The sequence below is a fragment of the Falco punctatus genome (assembly GCF_963210335.1).
Source record: "Falco punctatus genome assembly, chromosome: 12".
Taxonomy (NCBI): Eukaryota; Metazoa; Chordata; class Aves; order Falconiformes; family Falconidae; genus Falco; species Falco punctatus.
This window is the reverse complement of record NC_137592.1, coordinates 6,149,181-6,171,000: the sequence shown is the minus strand read 5'-3', so window position 1 is coordinate 6,171,000 and position 21,820 is coordinate 6,149,181. Positions and strand designations below refer to the sequence as shown.

At 41.2% G+C, this 21,820-nt stretch overlaps 1 long non-coding RNA gene across 3 annotated transcripts in view; it reads left to right on the top strand.

Annotated features, from left to right (window-relative positions):
- The window catches only part of LOC308071978, a 378,690-nt gene that overhangs the window by 102,176 nt on the left and 254,694 nt on the right, over positions 1-21,820 (top strand). The gene's annotated exons all lie outside the window — the stretch shown is intronic.

Here is a 21,820-nt window from a genome sequence, read left to right as displayed (position 1 = left end):
ATATTCTGGTCAAGGTCACTCTTACAGCGAGTTAAGAAAAGTCTCCTTGGAGAAAAGTGGGAGGGGAAGTGGTGTACAGAAGGAGCCCACTAAGGCAACAAATGGGTTAGAGTGAAGTGTTTAAGAGCATTCAAAGCAACCCTTTTCGTATTAGAAGTTTGCAGCTGTGGTACTTGCAATCCAGAATGTCATTTCCCAGTAAACTGGGAGATGAAGGAGAGGTTGGGTGGAGCCACAGAAAGCATGGAAAGATATGTATGTAAGCAGACAAAGCTATTGTCATAGTTCTTGCATTTACCTGGCCTTCAGAGCCCTTGCTATCCCTCTCCATGAGATTCTAGTTTTGTTGTTTTGCTTTAGATCTTCACATCCAGCATACAAGTCTTAAACCTATGGGCCAAAATACCAATACGGGCCAAGAATGGAGCTTCTTGAACTTAGGGAGGAAGACTGAGTGTTAAGCTGCTGTCCCTCTGCAGGGGCTTTGCTGGAGCTGTGAATTTCTATGCTCCAGTGTACCAGTCTTCATGGGATTTCAGACTCATCTGTTAGAAAAAGCAAATGACCCTGATTTGAACTTCCTCCAAGTCCTTCCCCTTGTTGCTCAAAAGCCTTTATTCTAGCCAACTGAACAACAGTTCAGTCCCACCCCTTCACCCTTACACAAGAGAGTTTTCAGAGATTGAAGCTGTGTTTATCATAGTAGATACAGCATACGTTTGATATCTTGAACCAGAGTCTCACTGCTCCTAGCATTTCTGACAAAAGAGATTTTTTGAATGTTTTTTGTGTATGTGAATAGTTGCCCAAGTTTTGCTGCTACTGAAGAAGGGATGCCCTGAAAGCTGCATCATGAGCAAACATTTTGCAGCAAGTGTGTGGAGTGTTCAGAGCCAGATGGCAAAGATTGCTAATCTCTGCAGGGTTTGCCTGGGAGAGGGAATAATGAAGGGATTCCTGTTAACTCTCTTGTGTATAAAGATTTAATAGCAGAAGCAGTGCTATTTCTCAGTCTGCTCCCACATCTTTTTGACTCTACTCCTGCTCTAGTTGTTTGAGGTTGGGTTTTTTGATATCTGTGGTCCCAAAGAAGCCTCCATTCTTGCTCTTCCCATCACCCACTACTTCTGATTTATCCTTCCTTTGTGAGACAAAAGAGGGCTATTCCCATTTCCTTCACAGCTTTCCCTGAAGTATACTGGGAGGTGAACATCTCCTTTCCCAAATGACTGTCTGTGGCTTTTCTCCATCTTTCTATCTTCAGAAATCCTTATAACAGGCACCTAGAGCAAGCCCTTTTCAATCAACATAAAAACCATCAACTCTTTTGGAAACGGCTGTTGTCTGAAGACATTAAAGTGACAGGATGGGAGCCTATTTAGACCTTTATTTTATTAGGTCTTACAAAATCTCAGATAACTGGAACATAGACAATCTCTACAAGTCCATTGTGAAACTGCATAAATTCAGAATTTAATGAACTGTAATTGGTGGCATCATAATGGGCTCCATATGTTAGTAAGTCATTTAGGAAGAAATACAGTTGTTTGCCATTGTGTACAGCACTGACAAATTAGGATTCAAACCATACAAGCCTCTGTCTTCCATGGATCTCTTATACAGTATGTTTGTCAAGAATGTACTAATATGAAATGATGTGCAAAGCAGGATGCACAGAACTATTCTGTCTTGTTTTTATGTTGTCTCTGTATGTGAGAGAATTGAGGATGTGCGTGCCTGGTTCTGTGTTGCAGGAGGTTCAGACCATCTTGAGGCTTGGATAAAGGAGTGCTCAGACTATAGATTACCTTCTACATTTCAGTACATCCTGGACTTACAAAATTAGTACTTCCCAGGGAGGGAAGTATTGTCTAATAGATCTAGTTGTCATGCCTGAAGGTGCTGTATAAATGACAAAAAGACATATGTTTGTATAATCTTCATTACTTTTAACACAGCTCAATATAATTTCACAAAATGTTTCATTTATTTTTATTTCAAAGATTGTGACAGTTAGGATTTTGAAGTACAAGTTGCCATCTGCAATCAATTTATGATCTCTCCCTAGTGCAATTGTGGAAAAAAAGAAGAGGAGAAAAAAAAAAGAGAGAATTATTTGGAGTAAAAAGCATTGAAAAACAAGTAGAGTGGAGTAATAGCACATCTGTTTTCGTAAGAAATCATGGAACCTGGACTTTTTTCAGTGTGGTATTTTACTACCACATGGCTTTAATCCTACATCTGGGCCTGTTGTTTTATGAAATATTTCCCACAGATGATGTCAATTATAATTTTTGTCCCGCTCGTCAATTTACGGACTTTTGGAATAAGACAAAATGAAACAACCAGAAAAAGAACAACTTATGTGGTCTACTCTCTGACAAAATTATAGCTGTGTGATACACTTCTAAAATCAATAACTCTGTTAATGATTAGCAGAAAACATTGCTTAGTTTATGAGCAGAGATGTGGCCCACACTCGCCAGATGTTTGGCTCTAAGTTGCATTCTTGTTTGCTGTGTATTTACCAGCAGATGTTCAGCAGTTTATTTAATACCTCTTGTATGAGCCAGTAGTAGGTCTAAATCTGTGTGACATTTATAAGCCATCTGCCAGCAATACAGGTGGAATGCTTTTATGATTTTTGTCTTCCCCCTTTCTTTTTTCCAGTGGTGATCTATCAGTGAAATTGTAGATAAGCCTTCATGGATTTGTATAGCTATTAGGAAATAGAATGCTTATCTTTGTAGGAAGACCCCAAAATATATACCTCAGCAGATGTCTTTTTAGCTGTTGTTTAATTATTATTTTTACACTTAACCTGCAGTACTGTATGAAAGTTCTGATGAAACTCTCCTCAGAGATATTCCAGCTGTTTATAAGTTTAGACCCTGGTTCAGATATGAGTGTTCTGAAGGCTTGTACTTATTGGAGTCTGAACCTTTTTTGAATTGGCCTTTGAAAGAAGGGCCTGGGCAAAGTAAAGATCTAGCTTGTGTTTCCCAGCTTTCGCAGAGCTTGAGTTTAGGGTTTATAGTGAACTAGACTCAAAATGTTTCAGTGTACGGGCATGCACAAATTCCAGGGCTGGTTTTAGTTGGAAATGCTCGTGGGGTCTGATCCAAATCCTATTGAAGTGAAAGACTCTTGCTGACCTCAGTGGGCTTTGGATCAGGTCCATGGAAAAATGTTTCTATGAAAAGAATGCATTTACTGTGGCCCTGATTCAGCAAGGTATTTGAGCATGCACATAGTGTTTCAACATGTGTATGGTCCCATTGGTATATACATATGTTTATTGTTATGCAAAGTCTTGCATTGCTCCTTGAACAGAGGCCCTCAAGAGCCTCCACCCTGCCTAAGTTGGGTGAAGATTCCCCCGCCACCATCACCCGGTAGGAGGGGTTGAGCGGCTTAGGCCCCAAGCTCTATAGAGCTTCAGCTATCTGCTCTACGTAAGGGAAATACATGCAAAAAGCTTGTATTCCTGGCTCAAGACTATCTTGACTGGCTCTCCAGAAGAATAGGTGGGGTAGGTAATAGGATATTATCCTGTTTTTAATGGCTTATTGGACTAGATTGTACTTCAAGAAGATGGTTCTGTGGGAGAGATGGGCAAGGCAGTCCCTGGTGCATGATAAACTGCAGATCCATAAGATCTGAGGCTAAAATCACCAATAAACTGCGAAATCATATCATAAATTATATTAGCACATGAATTTAACTTATAGGTTGGGTATTAATATCATGTTGATACATACATGCTCCTGAGCATTTGCCACAGAATCCAGAACTGGTGCATAAGGAACTACTTTGGTAGTGAATTAAAAAAGTTTATTGCTCTGAGGAAGAAGTATCGGAAGTAGACTGAGTAAATAAGGGCAGCAGGCAAAAACAGACTAAACCTTCAAAGTTTTATATAGTAATTGGAACAGTCATTGATATTATCACTGACTATTGCATTTTCTGGCTGTGTTAAGTGTTGCAGTGTTTTCTGAACTTGCTTCCTTTCCTTCTCTTTACCCTCGTTGTGCCAGCTCAGGTCAACCTCAAATCACTCTCAAAAGGAATATTTAAATTTTCAACAAATAGTTTAAGGTTGGTAGAAACCATCTGTTGGAGGTGAGAAGTATGTGATCTGTGAAAATATTCCAAAAATATTTATTTTCTTTTTCTAATGACAAGTATCATCTATGTCAGTTAATCAGCTTCCACTACAGTGAAGATACAAACTTGGTGAAGCTTTTAACTTTCAGTCTCAGTTCAGTTCTGTGGCGTGTGACCTTTGAATGTCTGTGAGCGTGTACCAGCAATGCTTTTGCCTCTCTGTGCCACGTTAAGACTTGTAAGAGAGCCCAGTCATTGAGTTCCTTCATGCAGAAGAGTTCAGTGTAATAATTTTCAGAGCGCCTCAAATATGAGTCTAAGCCTAAGCATGGTGCTTCTAGATCTCAATTTATGTAGCTATTGCAGCTGAAATTGAGGTGCCTTGAGCATCATGTACATACTTACATATGAAAAGATGCTGGGATCGTTCTGGTTTGCTGACGTGCAGAACGTCTAATGGATGGTCAATGTCAGACCGCTTCAGTCTAAAGTGGAGGTGAAATTTCCTAACAGTCATGTAACTAAGCCTTGGAACAAATTAAGACAAGAAGAAAAAAAAATATAAAAAAAACCCTAAAAATGTTTTTATGAACACTCCTCAAGGTCCTCAGAATGAGAGTAGGGACTTGATTCAGTTTTTTACAGACAGAACGTCTCCAAGGCACTTAAAACCTAAGGTTCTAAGAGAGATCTGCCTGAGGCTGGTCTGAAATAGGACTGCAAATACTTGTGCCCTTCTGGAGGAACAGGCAAATGAGATCCACCCCCGCTCCCCAGTATCTAAAATAGCCCTAAATATCTTCATGCAATGGAAGGAAACCCTGCGTATCTGTCTGAAGGATACTGGTGCAATAATCCAACTACAGAGAGAAATTATTTGGTGTGTGGTGGTATTCATTCCCTTCCTAGGGAGAACAGGAAGATCTATACTGGTTTCAGTGTGTTCCTAACCCTTTTGAAACGGAAAGCTGTAACCAAATCTCATGTTTCAGGGCTTCAGCCTGCAGGACTTGGGAAGGATTTATTGTTTGCTTTCCTCTGAGGCACCAGATTTTTCCCAGCTGGAGACATGACACTGGAGGTAGGCCAGTGCTTGGACGTGGTACATAAAATCTTCTTTTTGCAGATGACTGGCTGGTCAAACTGATTTGATTACCAGATTTGGGAAGAAATTTTCTTCTGCGTCACTTGGTAAGGCCCAGAATTATAACAAGGCATTTTGATTGGAAGGGCAAAGCAGAGAAGATCCCATGGTGTGGCAACTGAAAGGAAGTATCTGAGCCCACTGACAGAAAGTCTCCGTTGTATACAGAAATTCAAGAAGAGATGCTCAAATTCAGCCCAATGATGAATTCAGTAAGGTGTCTCCCAGCCCTTTTGTGCCTCTGTCCCTAAGTAGCGATCTAGGCTGGACTTCACTTAAGAGTCCGAGGCGAAGCTTCTAGCACTAAAATTATGGCTTACAGAGAAGGCATGCTTCCCCTGAGAAGCTCGGGCTCTTGGATGCCCAAGGTTACACTGATTGGTTTTTGTGCTGCTCCATAAATGCTTTTGTTCCCTTCCTCCTCTGGAGAATTAGCCTTTCCTAGATTGCCATGCAGTGGTACAAAGGGCAAAAGTCCCATCAGAGATGTAAAGAAGTTCATCTTCCTCTACATCCAAAAGCTTCCACAGCAGCCAGGGGATGCTCTGTGTTCTGTGGGGAACTTTGTGTGCCACAGAGTAAAGCAAAGCTGGTGTTTACTTAAATTGAAAAGCATTTTAATCACTATACTCAAAGGCATTGGACTCAATGCCTCGGGAGATGTCTGTTACCAGACTAGATGGCTTGACATTGCTCTGTCTGAATCAGTTGCTGACAAAGCCTGAAGAAAGCAGCAGCAGTGGGGAAAAATGTGTAGACTGAGATAGTGCTGCCTGCGGGTTCAGGATGTTAATTTCAAGACTCGCAGAAATGGAATGCCCAGATCTTCTAGAAAACCTTACTGCTTGCTTACTGCTATAGCTAACTGCACTTGAGCTGTATGGGAATCTGGAATAATGCTCAACAGCAGGATCTCTTCAACCAGCTGAACAAAATAGCTGTCCTGAAACTGCCTGTTGACAGAAATCACAGGTTTTCAATTAAGCTTACCTTGAAAAAAGGTTTGCTTTCCAGGGAAACCTTTTTCTTGAAATTTATTTCTTGAAATCCACAATGTTTCCATCTGGATTAGCTGAAGGGATGGTGTGGGAATTTGTTGCTTTTCTGCAGCTTCAAATCCCCATGCATTTCTCTAGTGCGTGTGCCCCATCAGGTGGTGATGCAGCAGCTCTCATCTGAAAAAAGGGAAATCAGGTGTATCAAGGGGCATAAAGGGAAATGGGAGTATGAGATCTGGAATTCCACCTCCCAGGGCACCGTGCAGCAGCATTTTCTAATGGAAATATTTTGTGTTTTGGTTGAAATATTTTGGTATTTGAGTTTCAGCCAAAACATTGAAATTTTTCCTTTGAAAAATCGAGATGAAAACTGTTTTGTATTTCCATTGAAGTTTTGCCCAGGAAAAATAAAGCACTTTCCAACCAGCTCTGCTGAAGATCACAAAAATCAATCTTTTCTTTTTGTCCATTTAAGCAGCTGTTAGAGGATTAAGATGAATGCTGCAGGCCAGAAGAAAAATTGAAAAGGCAGTGCATCAAAAAAAAATTGAGGGCCAAATTTTTTTTAGAACAGTGCCTCAGCTGTATCAGTGAATTGTGTGTATGAGTGTGCCTCCTAAAGATGACATTGTGCATGAAGGGTTATGAAGGCTTGTCTGCTTTTTCAGTTTTGTATACGCTAGTGTTTATAAGTAATCTGTGTCAAGATACATGAAATACTTCAGTATAACTTGTTTTTTGAAAATACTCACAAAAATGTGGGCTGTCTCATCTAGAGTACTTCCTGAATCCCTCTTTCCTCTTAGCATAACTAACTACGAACAAGAAGAGATCAGAGGCTTAAACTCCCAGCTTGCACACTTGTAATTTATACGTTACTATAAGAACACACCTGACTGCTTACAATATCAACAGATTAGGATGACTATTGTTTTTTTCTCTGTGTGTGCATTCTTTGTAGCTTTGAGTAACAGTCAAATACCTGTTGGAATAGTGGAATAAAGCCTGAAATGTGAATATCTTTCCCTGCTTTACTATTTGAATCAATTCATTACTAACACAAGGGTACCTAGCAATGTTAAGAGTGACCCACCCAGGCCCTGATACAGGCTACAGAAATTGTATAATGACCCTTAAACATACTTTGACTTGCCTAATGGTTTCTCACTGCTCTGTGCTTAGGTGTGTGCTAAAACAGCAACAACTGTGTATGCACTGCTCTGGCGTACAATCATTTCATATATATTTCACAAGCAGACAGCTTGCACTCTAACCATAGAGGTTTTGTTGTGTCAAGAGTAGAAGATGAAGGAAAAGGTGACTGAAGAGAGGGTTCTTTGGGGGAAGAGGGTTAGAAGGAGCTCAGCTTTGTGAGATGTTTGAGTGTAACTATAGTCATATAACTTGTGCAGATGCAAGTCCTTGTGTGGACGGCTTTGCTCCAAAATAAGTCTTTTTCTACTTTAAGGCATGTCACCGGCATACAAGGAAAACCACTAATTTTTCAAAGCTTTAATGATACTTTGTGGCCATACCATTGATAATTATGGTCTACATAAATCCCAAGACAAGGTTAAAGCTATCCTTAAGGCACCCTGACCACAAAGCATGTTGCAATGATACTCCTTTCTGAAGATGGGCAGTTATTATTATAAGCTTTTACCTAACATAGCAACAGCAGTTCATCCTGAGTGAACTGCTGCACAAGAAGGTGAAATGGTATCCATTCACATGTTCTTAACCTTTGTGCCTTTGCGCTACCATATCTGAGGCGTTTCACACTGTTTCATTGCACCACTGCCTGCATTCTGGCATCTTACCATGAGAAAGACTATATGGCAGAAGACCTCTTGCCTTCAGTCTTAAATATTTCTTTTTTGTGGTGTAGAACCATTGTCAAATTGATATAAAAGATCTGAGAGTCTGCTAAAGGGTTAAAAAAGCTTATAACTGTGCTGAAAGGGGAAAATACAACCATGCTAAATCACCAGTTCTTCCTTGTTATCATAGGCATAGGGACACTTGCCACAGGTATAACATGGCTAGAGGTGGGCAATATTCTGGGGTCACTTCTAGGAGGCTGGGACAAGAATGTACTAACCAGTGACAGCTGCTTTTTGTGCCACCACTGATGGAGAAAAGGAAGGGTACAGATCTGGAGACAGTTACAGTATCCAGGTTGTGCAACTTGAAGACTGGTAGTAAGAGAAGCTGGCATACCCGGAGAATCTGCTCAGGTTATGCACTGCACAAAAAATATGCACAAGTTGTTTGGGACTTGGGAATTGATGTAGATAATGCTAGAGCACTTAGAAGAGGTGTATTTTTGAATCTGCTTGATGTATGGTCTGAAAATCTTCAAGTAATGTGCAGGAATTCAGCTAGTCTTAGTGCAGAAGGTGGAAGAGTGAAGGTAGCTCAAATAAAATAATTTGTGGTGATTTACCTTCTAAAGGGTACCAGTTTGCTGTCTGCTCTGACAAACATCTTGCATGATCTCTTTTCTAACTGCTGCAAGTGGATTAAGTGACAGGTATATCCTAACAATAGGTTCTATGGGTTTTGCTGCAGGAATTCGGCTAATGATATTACCAATAGCATGATAACAGTGTAGTCACAGGTCCTAAATTAAACTCCTGCCTGCACTTGCTTAATTGTGAGACACAGAGGGACACTGGGGTTTTTGATACTTTTTTTTTGGTGCTTTTTGTCTTTAAGTGACTTACTGGACACAACTAATTGCAGTTGGTGGTAGAGCTCTTGCAAAAGAGAGAGGTCCTGGAGATAACCTGAGTAACTGCAACAGACTTACCCTTTGAACGTTTAGAAATGGAATTGAACATGTGAATGTCTGCAACACCAGCAATCGAGCACAATTTCAAAGGACCTTCTGCATCAATGTTGTGCCTTCAAAGCATGGAGCATATGATAGTCAGCGATGGTGACATGATACTGCAAATGAACTTTTGCTGCTATAAGTAACCAAATGCTACAGAGTAGAGAGTTTGTATTGAAAAAGCTCTACTACTAAGTGCAGGCGCTGCTCCAGATGCCTTTGAGACATTAATTAAGCAGAAGTCATCAGTCACCTCTTGGAATTAATTTGTGGATGAAAATTTAATTATAGTAATGCATTTGTGACTTTTTGTTCTTTTCCCATTAGGACATGAGGAAAACAAAGAGTAGGGAATAGCTGGATACCACAGCTTTACCCAGATCATAGCTGCTCTTCTGGGACACTGTTCTGTGCTTCCAAAACCAACTGGAGCATTGCTGTGTTCATATCTGCATGTAGTTACACAGTAGTACCGGTGTGCATCATGGCAGCCTAAGCAAATTTTGGTGATTTTAATACTGTCTGTGCATCTTTCTTCTTGCTCTGATGGCCTTGTTACTTAGTATCACTAAAACTGCCTTTTGCTTTTAGTCTCTTTTCGTTCCTCCTTACTGATAAAGATCAAGCTCCTTCTGCTTAGCCCTGTTGCCTTCCTTGGACTCTGTACTCTTGGAAAGGCAGCAGTACAACAGATGTTACCGAAGATATCATGACACCTTAAATCCCTCTTTGGGCAATCTTACACAACTAGTAGATTTTCAAGAGGAAAAAGAAGCCTCTTCAACATCGTTGTCAAAGTTTAGGGTTTGGAAAACCCTACCTGTGGTTCTGATGATTTTTATTGCTGTCTTATCCAGTCTTTCAGCAATTTGGTCTGTTTCTGAATAGACTTTTTTCCCCTTGCTTGCTGTTCCTGAGTAGCCTGTACATTCAATGATAATTTTCCTGTCATATGAGGTATTCCATTATCTGTTATGGCAACTAACCTATAATTTTGATTACGTACTGGTGCTTTCAAATTCTCCATTTCATTTCCCATACTACTTGCCTGAACATGCAGGCATCAGCAAATCGACCCTCCGTTTCCCTTTCTGGCCCTTCTATAACCCTGTTATCATTACCCACATTCCTGTCCCAAGGGTTAGGCTTTTTTCTAGGTCACCACGTTCTCCCTGGTTGCCCTGACATTACTTCAGCAGTCAGTCATACACACAGAACCCGCGTCCAGGCAATCTCTTTTCTGAACAACTCAGTAAACTTATTTTTGTCTGATGGTTCTTGCCACCCGTATGCTTTGGGAGGGACTGAAGAGTCTGAGAAAGAAAACAGAATTGAGGAATGAGCCAGGAAGCTGAAGGAAAACCATTGGGGTGGGTGGGAAACTATAGTTCAGCGTTAACCAGTGTTTGTGATTTGTTAGGCGAGCTGCTGTATTTAGCCTGAGTTATTGGAGTGCTGCAGTGTACCATTACCACTGTTGAGTATGTCTGCTAGTAGGTCTAGGAGGTTTTATAGTCTGTCTTGCACCGAAATTATTGCAAGTGACATAGAACCCCTTCAAACTGAGCATTTGCTAAAGGACTAGCGCTAATGACATGGGTGGTCTGGGGATTACTAAAGCAACTTTGAGTCATTTTAATTTTCCCTTTTATGTCTACCTGTGTGGCCCTACAGGAAGGAGAATAATGAGGGAAGCACTCATTAAATGTGGAAGAGGGATCTAGTTACCCAGTTTCAGGTGTGTTGACATGTGTAGATCCTATATGGAAAAGTCAATGTATAAATGAAGGGAAAAATACGTTAAATGAGAAACTCTGATATTCTGCAAGCCTTGCACCTGCCTTGCAGCGTGACATGTGACAGGCAAAGAGGGGAAAATTGGCCGAATTATGCCAATAAAATACTTGAAACCTCAAATAGTAGTGAGAATTCTTATGCATCACAATCCTCATACTGTAGGAGTTTGCTAACTGCCAGCAGAAAGGGGCCTTTTGAAACCAAGGAGTTTCCATATATCTAATAGGTATGTGACCTCTGTTACTCTAGTAGAGAAACCTGTGGTCGTGTTGCTCACATTCTTCTGCAGGCGTCTTGGTATGGGAGTGCCAGTGTCTTACTTCCTCTGCTGCAATGTCAGATGGGGAGAAGTGAAGTGACTTGTCCAAGACCGGGTATGCAGGCATCTGTAGATGCTGGGAGTTCCTCACACCAGCTAAGGCGCTGCCCTGTCTCTATTCCCCACCCTTCTGTTCTGTCTGCTCGGGATGGTTACGAGGCTGGCTTGCTTCATGCTTCTGGATTGCTCACAGTTGCCTGCAGGCTGCCTAATTCAACAGTCTCTCTAAAGCTGTGACTGTCACCCATGTGTGTTTTGTTCATGCTGAGGCCTTTAGGTGCTGCTGAAGATCCGAGATACTTGGGCATATACACTTTATATGTGCTTCTGTCAGTGCTTCTAACTTTTTTATAAGGCACAGTGCTAAGTACCACAATTAGTGTTAGAAGGAAGTTAGCTCACCTAACTACTCACCTAACTACCTTTCAAGTCATAGATAGTAGTAAGAGTGTAGCATCTCCCTTATGATACATATTCTAGTCTATATACAAAGGTGTTTTCCTCCACATTTTTCACATAGTTCTCACAGCAACAATGTTAATGTACTTAAGTTTTGACAAGTCCACTTGCACCATCTGTCCCTTTTAAAGCTCCTATTTACCTCAGTGGTGCAGGATCAGGCACCCTCTGTGAAGAAGAACGCTGGTTACAGTTTCTATTCTGTGCCTTTGTCTGCATGGAAATGCACCAGCAGGTAACACAATAAGTGAACACATGGTAGGAAAATTGTCTGGTGCACAAAAGAGATCCTGGATGACATTAAACAAATGGCCCAAAGTAGCTTTAGAAATGGTTTCATGCATCTTGGGCTGTTAGCTGTTTTATGTTTCCTGTCTGGAATGAAGAGAGAGACGGGGCAAAAGAGTTGGGGCCTTGTTTATGCTCATGTGTTTATTGTATCAGAGACATTTAAGTAGGAGGATATGACAGATTTTCAAGGGGACAAGGTATGACTCAAATCCAGGTGCAGCTTATTTTCCATGAAATGCATCACTTGCCTATTAGACATAGATTTACCGGCGGCCAAAACAAATCTTGGCAAAGTTGGCATTCTTCTTACCGTAAATGAATGGCATCTCAGCTTGTTATTGTTATTTTACAAATATAACAGGTGTTGCTGATTTCTGCTTGATAACCTGCTGTTTAAGGGGAATTATTTAACCTATACATACAGATAAGTGGGCTGCTAAACCAAATTCATCCCAGGTGCAACTGCAACAACTTTTTTTTGGTTCCTAAACTACAGATTCTTATCTTAAATCTTATTTATTAGAACTGGACAGATGTTACTGTGATCTTCCTAAAATAATGGATTTTGATGTGTGTTTACTTCAAGGAGTTGAGCTTTTTTCTCCACTCCCCCCCTCCCAGTGCCTTCTATTTGCATTTGCTCAGGAATAATGGCATGCTAAGCACATAAAAGCATATATCAGAACTTCACATTCTTTGAAAAATAGACATTGTGCTGTGGACATGCCAGGAATCCAGGTCACAAATGGGATTTCAGCCTGTGAATGCTCCTGTACTGTGTAAGGTAAAAGAAAGCTTATTGGAACAACTTGGAGGAATTAATTTGAATTATAAATATGTTTTAGACATCAGTGATCTTTGAGAGATTAAATTAACATGCCCTGTTTTAAGAAGCACCCAAGCTACTCCGATGTTTTAAAACAAGCTAATGAAGTTCTGTCTATATGTCTTAGTGGTTTGGGTTTTTTTTGGGGGTGGGGGTGCTGGTTTTTTTTGTGGGATGGGGGGCAGACAAACAAACACTACGTTAGATACTGGAAGTTAAATCCAAGGGAATGGTATTTCCAGGTAGCTTGCCAGCATTGGGTGCTGCATGCAGCACAGCAGATAAGATCTGCTACACAGTTTAAAGATATTTGAACACTCCCAACATTTTTGTATGCTTCCAAAGAGAGAAATACCACAGACCTGAGGTTACGGGTGTCTGTGTTGGGTTTGGTGGGAGGGAACAGATTCATCCAGCCACCCCGTGGCACTGAATCATTATTTCCAGAAATGTTACCTCCTGAGTCAGTCAGTAATTTGGGGGTATCCACAAGTCCATGCCTGTAGGTGGGTATATAAGTACCCGCTCACATACAGTGTAAATACCACTGGCGGGATAACTTTTGCATGAACTACTGTACAGTAATCCTTTAGAACCTCAAGAGTTAACGTTGCCTCAGTGGGCCTTTGGTTATGCTAAAAACTGTCCCCCAGTTACTCTTGTCTGTGGACGGAGACAGCTTGACTAACTCACCATTTTATAATCTGAATCATGGTAATGGTTTTACAGTTATTTCAAGTTCCATCTCTGACGTGATTCATCAAAATGACATGCAGTATAGCCCCACATGATGTTCCTGGCTTTTGTATCTCTTGGTTTGGTTCTAATCATTGATCTTTCCCATAAGAAGAGTTTCTGAAGGTTTTTTTTTCCTAGAAGAAATGAAAGTGGAAGGGACATGTCTTTCAGTGCACCTTTGTGAATGAAGATACGCCGCTGCTGCTGCTGGCTGCTGAATTAGTTTTATTGTTGTATGTGCTTTAAAACATATACCATAGATAAGGGAGACTTGATTGGTTTAGTTTTAAGGGTTATTTGTTATTGCAGACTCCAGCTGATACGGTGGCCTCGTGTGCTTGATTCTGTATTTATAAAATTGAGAATGGTTCCTGGACTCCAGAGCTTTATAAACTCAGTAGGCGAGACAGGTAATATGTTGGAAAATAACTATTAGTCCTGTTTTATAAATACAGAGAAGTCTTAAAAGACAAAGCAACTGGCCAGTAAGTGACGCAGAGGAGCTGTGCCAGAAGCAAGACCTACCTGATTTTAGAAAAGAGAGGGAATTCAGTTTTTTACTTAAAGCACGAAACCTGTGGAAATTTGTTTGCAGTCAACATTTTGGTACTTACTGATGAAATGTAGTTTCTCTGGTGAACTTCTAACAGGGCAACAACAAATAGGATGCCAGCAAGAGCCTTGAGGCAAGTCTACCCGGTCATGCTGGATGTGCAAACATAAATGCCAGTCAATGAAGCAGAAATATTTTTCTTTTCTTTTGAGGGGGATTTGGTGGGTTTTTTTTTATTCCTAAGCAGCCCACAATATACCTGATCCTAACACCTTTGTTTCATGTAGTGGTTGTTTGCACTGTGCTGGTGTAGCATTTGAGCACCCTCCTATATTATCGGTGATATCCTATGGGATCTCTTCATGAGAATGATGTATAGCGTTGGATTCTACTCTGTGTGCTAGGTGACTATCCAGGTTTTTAAAATTTGTCTCTAATCTCTAACTTACTGCAGTGTGTTTTTTCCCTTGTTAGTCCCCTTAGGACAGTGAAGGGTGAAGGAAAAAGTATTTGTATGGTTGCTCTGTTCTCTTAGCTCATTCATGGTGTGCTCTTTGAGAACAGAAGTTCAAACTCTGCCTGAGTGTTTGGACTAGTAAAAGTGTGTGTTCCTGCGGGGATCTTGAGCTACTCCCAGATGGGAGCTTCCCACCCGGAGGCAGCTCTGGTGGCAATGTCTGCAGTTTTTCAAAAGGGCTGCTTCCAGACCCAGGCACCTGATAAACCCAGCTTGAGTTCCTAATTTGAAATTGAAACATAATGAAATGGATTTGGGTGTCACTATGAAATGACCCAGCAATTCAGTTGTGGCAAGACATTTTCTTTTCCTGTGTGACTAACTTGGCTTTTTTTTCCCCACTGTCATTGCAAATTTGTAATGGCTTCCCAAATCTCTTTCCCCTTGTTGCTTCCTACTGCCAAGTCAATTAAATTTGTCTTCATGCTTCGCCTTTATTCTGGCCAGTTTTTCTCTTGCGTGCCATGTATATTGGTGATATACCTACTCCCTTACCCAAAGACTGAGGAATTGAGGCTGACTTCAAACACTCTGATTGCTTAGTAAATGCAGCTGTATAAACTGGAAGCTGTATTTTCCTTCCCTGGGACATTCTTTGGGGTCTACGACTCTCTTAGAGACAGCTGTTGTCCTCTGCTGTACCTTTAATCCAGTTGCTGCTTGGTCTGGCATCTGTCAGGCAGGACTCTTTTTGCATGAACTCCGTGTTCATGTTGCAAAATATGCCTCCATGAGACGTGCTGTGCAGATGGCAAACAATAGTTGTCTCCAGCCGGGGAGGAAATCCATTTGTCACTGTTTCATCATTGGTCCCCATTGTATTCCTTTCAGACAAACCCATTCATCAAGACCAGTTCCAAAGTGCTGGTGTTTACCAGCAAACCCCATCTTTTTAAATGCAAGTCCTCCCTCTGCAGTTTCTAGCATTGCTCTTTATTTCTGTTACAAGGTTGTCTAGAAAGTCTACCTGAGGTCAGCAGTCTGTTTGCAGATGTCCTTAGTTTTAATCCATGAGTTGATGGTTGGCAATAGGGTCAGACTCTGGGACCTTCTCCTGATAGCCTGTTCAGCCTAGTTAAGAATAGGTGACTTTTATGTTCTGCTTCATGTTAGTAAATAAGTTTACATGGGCCACTCTCTACATGTTGCCCACCACACCTGCCAAATACCTCATACTGAGAGGAGCCCATCTTCACGAATCTTGTAACCACAAACATTGTAGAAATGTTTGGAGAAGGAAGATGTCTTTGTGTTTATCAGGGTAATAGCAGAGCTGGGACCGAAACAAAGTTGTTCTTTTCAGTGTCCTGTCAGCTCCTTAAAGCTTTTTTCTGAGACTTGGTTCTGCTGCTGCTGTACTGACACCTCCAGAAGAATGCATGCTCTGAAGGCCAGAAGGAACTCTTGTGGTCACGTAGACAGCCTGCAAAGCACATAGCATAGACGTGGATCCTGTAGAGTGAGCAGCACTTGATCAGGTGGCTGTGGTGGTAGAACCAGTAACTAATGCCAAGTGCCCCACGAGCAAAGAAGGGCTGGTGGGTACTGCAGTGTCTGTTCCACTACCCCTGAGGAGTTCGTCCTTCAGCTAGGGGTAGGGCTTGGCCTGGGCTGTGTAGAGAAGTGTTTTTGCTGACACTAGATCAGTCTGACACAAGTCTTTGATCTTGCAAACTTGCTTGTTTTGATTTGAGGCATTTTCAGCCAGATTTCCACTATTTGTGGGGTAACAATGATAAGTTGCCTGCCATGGGGAGACAAAAAGACTAAGAATTGGTTGGAAAAAAATGTTCTTGAGATGGCAACAGCAGCCATAGAGGCAAGATCAGGTATTTTAAAAAAAAAAGAAGTAAGAAACTTCTAGGCATTTCATTTTGGGTGACCTGAAATGGTGAGAATGCAGCTAGAGGAGAGAGGCTCTGGAGTTCACGCACAAAGCCAGAATGTGCTGGGGTGGGAGGGTTTATCCAGAGATTGAAGCAAGGATCAGTCAAAGACTCAGGGTTATCTAGGAACACTGGTGTGGACACTGTCTTGGAGGCACTGAATTAAGGGGTTTCTGGCCAGGGTGTTTAGTGAAGGGAGTGTTCATAACAGTAAGCAAGCGGATGCTGTTAATCAGAACAATATGGAACAGGCAAGTATCCTTCATACTGCAGAAGTTTTCTGTTTTCCTTTCTCTTTCCCCTCTCGTCTCCCTCCTCAGCATGTATATCATGTACTATATGAGAGCTTGGTGGTTTGAAATCAGTAAAGATAGGTTGCATTACGAGAGTTGAGGATGTGGCACATGTAGACTTAATTATGAAACCTGCAAATAAAATAAGTGTTCTGTATACCCGAGAAATCATGGAAAGGGTTAGCGTTTCACCAGGAAGCTGACAGCACCACAGTGGACTACAATTAAGACTTTAAAATATGTAACAGCATTTTTATGACATCAAAGTACTGTTGCCGCACAAGGCAGTGTTTATGAAAAGATCCCTGCTCTTCACCCTACAATCATGATGTACATATTGGCAATAAGGAAGTCAGCAATAGCTATTTACTGCTCTCCTGCAGCTGTGGACTTATAACTTAGGTCCCTAATTAAGTAGAAGCAGGGCTAACCACGAAGCACACCACAGTGCCTTAAAATGGCTTTCATACTGCGGAAATCTGGTGTTTGGTTACTCCAGAGAGTGGGGTTTTTTCCCCTTGAAAACTATATTTGCACATTCAGAAATAATTATCTGTAGATTAAAAAAAAAAAAAAATGCTGTCTTGATGCACCATAAGATCTAAAGAGTTTTTCATGGAAAGCATTTAAAAGAAACCAACAAAAAACCAAAACAAAACTGCTCTATATGGGAGATATTGACACCAGCCCCATTTTTGTCATGAAATTTGAGTGATTGTTAGCAAAGAAACTAGTCATGCTGCACAAAACAGATCACAGTGTGTGCGTAAATCTGCATAACCTAATTGACTATCTTGGGAACGTGATCTTCAGCTGTAAAAACCCGCTTTTGACAAAACAATAAAGTTAAAAAGGAATGTCCCTTCATTATGTTCCTTAAATGTCACAGGAACTGCAGTAAGTGCATCTTGGCAGAGGCAAGCCTACATCATTAGTTCCTCTCCTGGTTGCTTTTAGGTTTTTTGTTCCACATGGCCTGACTTGACAGGACAACAAATAGGCCTTTGCATCTGTACACATTTATTAGTGGATTTTATCGTTGGACATCAAGGAAATTGAGTCTCATCTAAAGGTTTATGACTGTACACATCTGTGGATTTTACTACCCTCCTTTCAAACAAACAAACAACAGCAGCAGAAAATTATTTTTGGAAAGTACAGTTTAAGATTTAATAATCATTTGATGTTCTGAGAAGTCCTCGGCTGTTTGTCCAAATATTTGCTGAACATTTGTTGAGCACTTCACTTATTGGGAGTGGGGGTGGGTAGGGAGCTGGGGGGGCAGGCTTGCTTCTGCCTTGCATGAAAAGGTGATTTGTGTAATCACAGGCTTCCTCTCTACTGCCAGCACAGCTAGCTTTTGTTGGATCCTCTATAGAGATGACTTGCCATTGGGACTAACCACCTTTGTACATGTAGCAATTCTCTGAGAACATGTAAAGGAATCTGTGTGTGTGTGAGTCAAACTGGGGCATAATGTTATCCTGTGCTGCTTTTTCTCTTCCCTGTTAATAAGTAAAATTTCAATGTGTTCCAGCTCTACTAGTTGGCAAAAAAAGAGCCTGAAATCGAGCTAAGGTAAAGCAAGGCCTGAACAGCCTGCATGCCTTGCTCACTTAAATTGCTGGTGAAATTAGTGGGGTAAAGGATTTGTTCAAGATTGCTCATAACCAAAGTGTTGTGCAGTTCCTATGCCAGGATCTTCACACCTGGCTACAGTCTGAGCTGTCACATTTTAAAAAAAAATTTAAAAAATCAGAATCCTAAAGCCAATTTTCAAGCCAGCAGCTTGGCGTAAAATGGAATGGTGCACACCTAACATGTCAAAGGGGCTTAGACAATGATTTGGAGTGAGTTGTTGCCTATGTTTTCATAATGCTGTGTTTATACTGAAACCTAAAGTTGACAGCTTACATGCTAATAAATATTCTGCTGATGATAATATAAGGTTTGTACCTCCTAGTGTGTTTCATAGGAAGAGGACTGTCCAAGGTGAAAATTGGAATCTTAAAGTAGTGGATCCAATTTTGATGAATTTTGCTTTATTCATGAATATTTTAATAGCTTCATAAGGAGGGACTGGAAGCTGTGTTTTGTTTGGTTTTGGTTTGGTCTTTTTTTCACTCTGGTTTTTCAGACTGGGGAGCTGGATGGAGGATGTTTTTGCCTAACAGGAGATTCTTACTTTGTCTTGCACAAAGGATGCTGTTTCATAAAAACATCTCCAGCCTACTTTATTTCAACTTGCAAGTGTTTCGGCTGAGATTAACTTCTTAGGTGGAGAGACAGACTGACTGGTATAAAGAGCCTGAGAAGATGGTGCTTGTTACTCATTTTTGTAGTGAGGAGATAGGACTTGCAGTTGACCTTATAGATTGATTTTACTCTGTCCACTGAAGTATTTGCTTTAAGGTGGACTTTGATGCACTGGCTCCGGAAGGAAGAGCCTGGAGAAAGAGACGGGATGCTGGGCTACACGGTGCTTCCCTGATGAGAGGACTCTCCTGCCTTCCTCCTGTGCTCATGGTGGCTCTGTTTTGAGACCCACTTCGGGATAAAAGCAGTGTTCAGACTCACTCCTGTGCAACTGCCTGAAGGCTGTGACAGAACCTGGAGCAGGGCCAAGGCCTCCATACAAACCTCCCAAGTCCTCGTGCTGCGGCCTGACCTCAAGATCAGATTGCATTGTCATTTTAAATGGTGGTGTCTGGAGAAAGAGAAAGCTGCATGTAGGACTAAAATAATCTTTGAGGAACTGATGCTTAAACATCTTTACTGGGTCCAGCAAGAAGCCCCAAGAGCAACTAAGGCTTCAGGGCAGAGAATGGAGCAGTACTTAAGCATTTTGTTGAGCTATTGCAGCCAGCTCATTTAATAGTTATGTAAAGGCAAAGTTTAAGAAACATTTGCTTGCTGGGAAGAATAAATGTATGTTTTCCCTATACCACACAGTGCAAGTGAAACTGCCACTGAGGTGAAGAAAGCCTGTGGCAGTTCTTCTCAGTCATTTGTAGACCTTTGAATGAGTTCCCAATGTGAATTGTTACTCCGCTCTGCAGTGGGCTACTTTTTGGCCAGCTCAAAGAAGCCCCAGAAAATATTGCACCCATATGCGCTTTTTTTTTACATTCTCATTAAGTTTATAAAACCCACAAATTTAGACCATCTGTCCTATAAATGTTTCTAAACTACACCAAGATGAAAAAGCTGTTCTAGCTTTTTGATATAAGCGGTCAGCAAACCAAACACAAAACCAGAGCAAAGCAAATATTTTCTTGTCATACATGCTTCCCAACCGTGACGGATGAACTGTTATTTTTGATGTGTGTTTGGATCCAAATTTTGGAGAGAAATGCCTCCTAGATATGTGCACTTAACACCAAACCAGCTTGATACGAAGAATTCTTGTTGGGGAGGGGGAAACAGAGGGGAAGTTACAGCACATGCTGCCCATGAGCTATATTAAAGAAGCTGTTTCTTCAATTATTCACCTTCCAACTGCCCTGCTGACTGCTATAACAAAGCCATCCCAGGCATGGACTGTGTCAGGCCATTCTCGGGGTAAGGTGTTCATGCTTCTATGCTTCTATTCAACCCACCTCTCTTGGATGTTAATCCAGGAATATTTATTGCCTCCATGTGAGACTCCAGAGTGGGGTTGGAGCATGATTGTGAAGAGAGGCAGTTTGCAGTGCTTGTCTCACAGGTGGGATTAAGCCCAGGTCCTTGTTTACAGACAGATTCAGCAGCAACTCATGCATTGAGAAAAGAGTCAATAAAGCAAGTGGTAGAAAGTGGGAATATCACTTGAGATCCTTTTTCCTGGTGTTTCTATGGATGTGGTAAATTCCTAGCCTAAACCCTTTAAGAATGAGAAGGCACTGTTTAACTTGTACACCATGCTTTGGTATCTACAGCTAAGTGGAAAAAAAGAAATCTATTTTGACTGTGTCCAACAGTATTTTTAAATTCCTTTGCTATTGCTGCGTTACTACTGTGAGGACTAGATCCTCACCCAAATCCTGGGTTAAGGAGGTTTTGTTCAGTAGGATAGACCTAGAGTTTATATGTAAAGATAATAAAGCAAATGGGTAGGAATGTTACCATGCTTACTATGCAATTCCTGCAGGCTTAACCAGAGCACAGATATGAAGTGGCATATCATGATACAGCCACGGATCTGTCTTACTGCTGTGCAGAGGAACAGTGTACAGAACAGTCTGAAGGGGAACTGTGAATGCTCAGTACACCTGGAAAGCCGTATTGAATTATTGTGTCTTTGTCATAGAGGAGGAGAAAACCGGCGGTTAAGCTATGCAAACAATGAGGGAGAAATTCTTGTATGTTCTAGAAGTGCTGGCTTTTTCTTGTTACCGAGTTCAACTTGCCTACTTTCTGCTATTTTCTGTACAGATAGCCACAACTGATACAGTCCTCATCAATTACATTAGGTAGTACTTGGGCACAGTTCATCTGACTTGTTTTAATCTTCTGTCTTGGAGCTGAAATGTGACTTAAGTGTGTTGTCCCTGTGACTATAGGGGCAATTGTGATAAATAGGTTATAGATGCCTATTACTTGGGCCGAGGAACACATCCTACCTGTTAGTTCGCTGCTGTACGTCCACCCAGTTTTGTCCATAAAACTGTGGTGCAAAGACCCAGAGTTCTACTTATAACAAGATAGAAGCTGAGCTGTGCTCAACACTACTGTTGCTTCCTGACTGTTTCACGGTATTCAAAGTTTTTCTATCTTTGCTTGCCCAGCTGAATTCTGATTCCAAAATGAACTTCTTCCAAACCTTTCCTGACAGTTATCTGTTGATTAAACTTTATGACAGCTTTACTCCAGGAGAGCAGGAACCAGTGTGCTATAGGGGACACTAAATAATTTTTGTGCAGTGGAAGGTATGGTGTGTGCTGTCAGTGTTTGTTCCACAGGAGCCGCCTGTCCTTATGCCTCTGAGGTTTGTCTCCCAGACTCATTCTTGCTATGAGGGCAAAACTCTTGGCAAAAAAAAAAAAAAAAAAAACAAAACAAAAAAAAACAAACAACC